Source organism: Propithecus coquereli, unplaced genomic scaffold, assembly GCF_000956105.1.
Source record: "Propithecus coquereli isolate 6110/MARCELLA unplaced genomic scaffold, Pcoq_1.0 Scaffold170, whole genome shotgun sequence".
Taxonomy (NCBI): domain Eukaryota; kingdom Metazoa; phylum Chordata; class Mammalia; order Primates; family Indriidae; genus Propithecus; species Propithecus coquereli.
This window is the reverse complement of record NW_012141636.1, coordinates 2,136,355-2,143,185: the sequence shown is the minus strand read 5'-3', so window position 1 is coordinate 2,143,185 and position 6,831 is coordinate 2,136,355. Positions and strand designations below refer to the sequence as shown.

General features: G+C 35.9%; 1 protein-coding gene across 4 annotated transcripts in view; it reads left to right on the top strand.

The window, feature by feature from the left end:
• The window catches only part of DLG2 (discs, large homolog 2 (Drosophila)), a 1,994,579-nt gene that overhangs the window by 1,023,913 nt on the left and 963,835 nt on the right, over nucleotides 1–6,831 (top strand). The window lies entirely within an intron of this gene.

Genomic DNA, 6,831 nt, shown 5'->3' with positions numbered 1-6,831 from the left:
AAAAAAAAAAAAAAAAAAAAAGAATACAAAAGACTGAATGGCAAAGAAACTGTCCATAATATTGCATAGAAATAAGAACAAATATTTGTGTTATATATAGTTGTATACATGTGTGTAGGGGGAGGGGTGTATTTGAACTGACTTGCAAGTGGATGATTTCCTCAGTCTTAGTACAATCAAATTTTGGAGTCAATCTACGGATGTTGCTGCTAAAACATGGAGTCAACATATTGACTGTTTTTATCAGGTAAAGATCAAACTATCAACTTCCATTATCTGTATATGACCCTTTGGATCGTCACTTAATTTCTACAAGTACTAGTGCTGCATGAATATTTCAGTGTTAAAAATGGCTTGTTAAGAAGGTTAGTTTAAATGCCTAGAAAAAATTACACAAGTTTTTATTTTGCTTATTAATCAACTGAGTTTTCAGGAAAAATTCTGAAGATGAAAAAGAATGTTGGCAATTAGGTCAGCACAATCTCAGGTTTTATCTTTGAAGTAGGGCTTAAATTGTATCTTTGATAAATAAATAATGAGTTTTCACATGCTGAACTAAAATATCTAGTAGTAACAGTGTTTGATAATAAAAGGGATATCATTAATAATTGAGAATTAGTAATACCCAGAACGGGTTTTAATAAGACAAACATTTAGTAGTTAGGTAAGATTTGGTATTATGAATACAAATAATCACATCTGTGATTCCCCTGTTGGAAGTTAACATGTAAGTTGTTGAAACTTTTTACCCCTTTGCAGATGAAGAGGATAGCCGAAAAAACAGGGGTTTCCATGTCAAACAAACTTGAGTTTGAAATTTAGGCTTTACATCTCTGAGCTTCAGGGTTTTTTTGTGCATGCAAAATTGGACTAATATTACTCCTTCATTAGTTACTAAATTAGATAACACATGAAAAGTCTGGTCCATAGTACATGCTCAGAAACGCTGGTAGCTATGTTCATTGTTGTTTTCAATGGTAATATTAATGCCATATTTAGTAGAAGAACTACATCCATATTTCAGGTATGGACAGATTTTCAAAGTCATACTCTGATTCATTAGAGTGCATTGTAGTCTACGGCCATACCACCCTGAATGCGCCCGATCTCGTCTGATCTCGGAAGCTAAGCAGGGTCGGGCCTGGTTAGTACTTGGATGGGAGAGTGCATTGTAGGGGAAAAACCAAAGTAATCTCCTTATAGAGTGCTTGTGAATCTAAGAAGGAATAAACATTGAGGTGTCACAGAATTTAAAGGCACCTTTCAAATCTAAGTTATGATGGTAAGAATGATGCAGTTATGCTTACAGGACAATATTTCAATTTCTTCACTGACGTCCATTTTTAAATATGTCTGGGCTTTTATTAAACTTCTAAGACAAATGCATATACTGTTAAACCTGCTGATTCAGACTTTTCTGAAGGACCATCTATCATTTTAATTTAGCAGGGAGTCTAGCCCTAGAACTTGGAACATGTGGCAAGGATAGATTGCTTGGTTGTAGATGAGGATGACCTGGCCACAAAAGTGTCTCAACGCATCCATTCCTATGAAAATATCTGTGACACACAGATATTTTATGAGAAACCAAGAAACTCAGTCCAAACAAGCATTCAGGCAGATTGCCCTTCTATTGGAGGACCTAGGGGTCCCAGTTAGGAGACTGCATTAGAAACAGTTAGACTTGGACATTAAATTCTCCTGCTTCAAATGATCTTCACCCATTTGTTCTAATCTTTACTCACCACCTTTCCCTAAAATATAATTGAGGGACATTTATTATGTGTCTATTCCTCCAAACCTCCTCTTAGATCCTTTACATATATTCACTCTAATCCTGAGACAATTGTATAAAGAGGTATTAGGTATTCAGAGATGAACAAAGCAGTGTCCTTATCTTTGGACATTTTTTCTGTCTACCAAAAGAGACCACTGCAAAAGGTCTCTTACACAGGAAATTGTACTATACCTGGCCTTCACTTCTCCATCAAATTACTCCTCTGCTCCATACTGCTAGTTTTGATTCCTATCCTTCAAATCATTATTAGAACCACCACTTCCAGGAAGATTTTTTATAATAGAATGTATTATAGGAGAATCTCTTCAGTTCCACCTAGCATGGTCAGTTTTTGTCAGTTTTCTAACTATTTCCCTCCTAACTATTCCAATTAGGCACTTATCCCTGACCTTCTTGTCCACAGAGAATTTCCTTGGATGAATGATGATAAACTTTCTTTAATGTCCAGCTTTCAATTAGTTATAGTTTTTGTTATCTTTTTCTCCCTTTTGCATGTTTACCTACTTTGTGCCTGCCATTATTACGAAGTAGATCCTTAGAGGGCTGGATAAATTGCAGACCTCCATAATAAACACCCCTAGAAAATATTCAAAGAGGTTTTTTTTTAATAATCTGAAATAGAGTAATTAATTTCCCTCATTTTACAGGTGAAACTAGAAAGTGAGGCACTCTGTCCAAGGTTCATAGTATTCATTGGGGACAAAAGCAGGATTGGGAAACAAAATTCTTCTGGGCATCAATATGTTTAAAGCTTAAAAAGAAGTTCTATACATTTATTTTAATGATCCTTCTACTGTATCATTTGTTTCCCTTTAACAAATTACTTTTTTGATAGCTCAATCAGATAATTATATCATTGAAGACAATTGTGGAGCTAAAATATAATTTAGAGAACATTAGTATAATTTTTATCATTATAGAAAACAAAGTGCCTTACATTCATGCAGTACTGGAAAGTTTACAAAAACCTACATATACTTGACTGTTTCTCACAAAATCTCAACACAAGCAAAGTATTTTTATCCCAATTCCATAGTGGGGAATTAAAAGCAAAGAATAGAAAGAATCCCATCATGGAATGGCCTATCCCTATTACTCAGTTTCAACTGTTATCAGCTCATGTCCAATTTCCCCTACTAGCTCCCAATTCACAGATATCTTACTATATCTTATTTAAACATTTTAGAATCTACTTAGAAGATAAGTGACTTTTTGTATATATTTGGAATTTTCCATAATTAAAAGCTTAAAATATAAATTTTACATGTGGAGATCTATTTCCCTTTTTGGAGTAACTGAGTAGTAAGAATTGTAAAAGTTGGAAATATTGTATCCATATCCTATTATTACTAGCTTCTGCTTGAGAACCTACTACGGGCCAAACAACAAAAGAAATTGACTTCAAGGGGTGAGGTGGGTGCACTTGCCAAAAACCACATTGTCTAAAGTCAGATGAGCAAATTTCAAGAGATAATTGTCATATCTGTATAAATTAAAATTACTGTAAGATACTTTGGAATATTTTTTTGAATTACTATGTAAAATATCACGTGGATCAGGAAATAGGGATCGTTAAACTGCTCTGGGGCAAGTTTCTGTCTGCCTAGAAAAATTGGTTAGCATGCGAAGAGATCTTAACATTTGTACTACATTGTACTGGGGATTCATTACCTTTTAAATTATTTATCTGGTTTTCCAGTCCCAATGTACCCTGGATCTTGAATCTTACTAAAGTGTGAGGGAATTGAGACCTTCGCTTATCTTCTGCTTACTTGTCCCCAATCCAAATGGACAGGGACACTCCCCTGATGCTCTGGAATTCTAAATGCAGGTGCCCTATCCTACCCTAGGCAAAGTGAGCTTGGGTGTCCAAAGCTAGATCACTCCCTGGCCACACTGGAGTGAATGTAAGAATGGGAAAATGCTCTGAAAAGATGTCAAGCAGTTCCTTCTATCAAGACCCCAGGGACTTTACTGCTTTTTGCCCATGTTTGAACCTAGTTTTGCAATGTTTTCATTGATTCTTTAAGCTATCTAATTTTCTAGCAATAAATTTGCTTTTTCCTTAAGTTAGCCAAAGCCATTTGCCTGAGACATCATGTTTGTGAATAGAGTCTGTTGCATGCCTGAATGAAAACTGTCAGTTATCCCTTCCAGCTATCTAATCAGAAGGGAACTGAGCTCAGAGCAGAATGTTCTTCCAACATTTTTTTAATAACCACCTTATCTAATGGCCCTTTTCCAAATCATTCTATCATATGACCATGTTTATTTAATTTCCTTTATCACAATCTGATTTTATTTTATTTGTTTATTTTCACCTGTGTCTTACATTGTGTCTTTCCACCCTATAAATGTATTCTCCTTGAGAGCAGGGACCTTTTCTGTTTTATTCAACTCTGTATGCCCCCTCAAAAATGGCAATGTTTGGCACATAGATCATCAATAATTATTTTAAATAAATGAATAGATGAATGAATGAGTGAATGAATAATATTACCCACAATCACACAGCTTCTGAGGGGCAGAGAATGGATTTAGATTGAAGTAACCTGACTCTAGTGTTTATGCCCTTATTCCTTTTGCCAGATATGCAGATAATTTAAAAGCTAATGATTAATATGTGTATGCAAAGTAAAGTAAAACTGTTAATCTTTGCTTTATATTTGAGCCAGTAAAGCATTTACATCAAAAATTTCCATTAAGGTGGCAAATATCTTTTAGATTAGTATAGCAGTTCTGGTAGTGTTGTTATGAATCTGTAGATTGTGCAGAGACTCCAGCTTATAATATAGGACGCAAGCCTTGTATGAGCACCTCTTTAGGATACAGGTCATGGGATCCAATTGAGAAAAGTACAGTGTTTCTGAGTACCTGTGGAAATCTGAGCTACTAAATTGTCACTATGCTATTGTTAATTAAATGGCTATTCAATCTGAAATCTACCATTATCATGGATTATGTTATGGCACTTAATATCTCATTTAGTCTTTGAAACAGCCTGTGAGGCAGACATTACTATCTTGTTTTACAGATGAGAAAACTGAGATTCAAAGAGTTAAAGTAAATTACCCAGGTAGTGTCAGAGAGCTGGGATTCAGCATCAAATCTGAGATTCCCTACTTCAAGCTCTTAACCACTTAATTATGTTTTGAAGATGTTAAAATTATTGAAAAAGAGCATAATTTATATTTAAACACATTACTAAGTATTAAACAATAAGTAATAACCATGTCTGTGGTGGAAGCATCCTGGGACTGGGAATTACGTGATGTAGATTCCAGGTACAGCTTCAGTGCTAAGCATCTATGTGACCTTAAGCAACTCATCCTGTGGTGCATTGGCAAAAAGCCCTGTACCTGGCCTTCACATACCTGCATCCAACCCTAGCTTCACCGTTTCCTTTCTCTGTTATCTTTTACAAATCACTTTATTTGTAACTCCCTCAATTCTATACATGTAAGATGAAGAAAGTAATACCTGACACGTGGGCATTAAGAAAGATAATATGTAAGAAAGTGTTTTGGAAACTTTAGAATAACAGGGATTAAAATTTTTAGGTAATAACTGCCTCAACATTTAATAGATATCATTTTTTCAAGTAGGGCTTCTTCTGGCACAAGACATTATTGCTTTGATGTTTTAGCCAAAATTTCTATTTACACCCAATTTTTTGTTTTACTTTTATTTTTTGTTTTTGACCGGTAGCTTTAACAAATTATTTAGGTTATTATTGGTGATATATGTACCTGTTTCCTTAAGAGAGCTTTAGAATGTTATAGTATTTTTGTTGGTAGTGGTGGCGGTGGTGGGAGGGTGTCTCACTTAGAAAATTAGTTTTATTAGGGTAGGGATTGTGGTTTATTGACCTGCCTCACCTGAATCCATAAACCATTCCTGGAATCAGGAGCTGATTGGTCCAAACCAAGACCCAAAGAAACGCTGTAATAGGTATTTATTCATTCAGTCAATTGGGAGCTGAATGTCACGCCAACATATTTATAAACTACATATTGTTACCTACCAATAGTTATCTCTTTTGGTTTGTATGCCAGAAGACAAATTACCTTCACAGGTAGGCAGTGAATATCCCAGTTTCCACCCCACTGAGCAAGTATACCTTTGGAAACAATCTGTGGGAAACTTTCATACAGAAAATTAGTCTTTTCATGTGTGGTTTATAGTTATTTGTTTTCTTAGATGAGTTCCTTGGTTCTATCCTGTATCGTATCATGCATTTTGATTGCCAGTTTGTTGTGAGCCATAGCTCACTCAGTGGATACCTTTTCATGTCTCCTTCCTTGAAACCTATGTGGCTGCCTGCTGTCAGATCAAGGCAAGGCAGATCTGTGCCAGCCCTGAACAGAACTGACATTCAGTGGAGGTGCGATGGCATTTGAGTATCGCTGATAAGAGATGATTGGTTGTTTTAATTTCCATGGAGGTTGACATACTTCATTATGCAAAACAATAAACATGTTTTATGTGAATTCTGTGGTTCCTGAACTCATGACATGAGAATTCTAATTAGTATTATGTGAGCCATGCAGAGGGCAAATATGCTTATAATTTTGCTTGAATTAAAATTTCAGAGATTTCCTCAGAGGTCTTCTTTGAAGGTAGCAATATGTTCCCAGGAGAGTCTAAGTGCCTTACGGATCTCTAACTCCTTAGTCCCTATTTCTCTTAGAGAAAAGAACACCTTTCTTTCTTTATTTCTTTTTTATTTCAGCATATTATAGGGGTACAGATGTTTAGGTTACGTATGTAGCCCTTGCCCGCTCCTTCCCCCCTAAGTCCGAGTTTCAAATAGGTCCATCCTTCGGGTGGTGCGCATTGCACTCTTTGTGTATGCAAATACCCGTCACGTCCTCCCTCCTCCTCCCTCCCCCCGCCCAACATCCAATAGATGTTATTCTTATATGTGCATTTATCTGTTGATCAGTTACTACCAGTCTGATGGTGAGTGCATGTGGTGCTTGTCTTTCCATTCTTGGGATACCTCACTTAGTAGAATGTGTTCCAGCTCTATC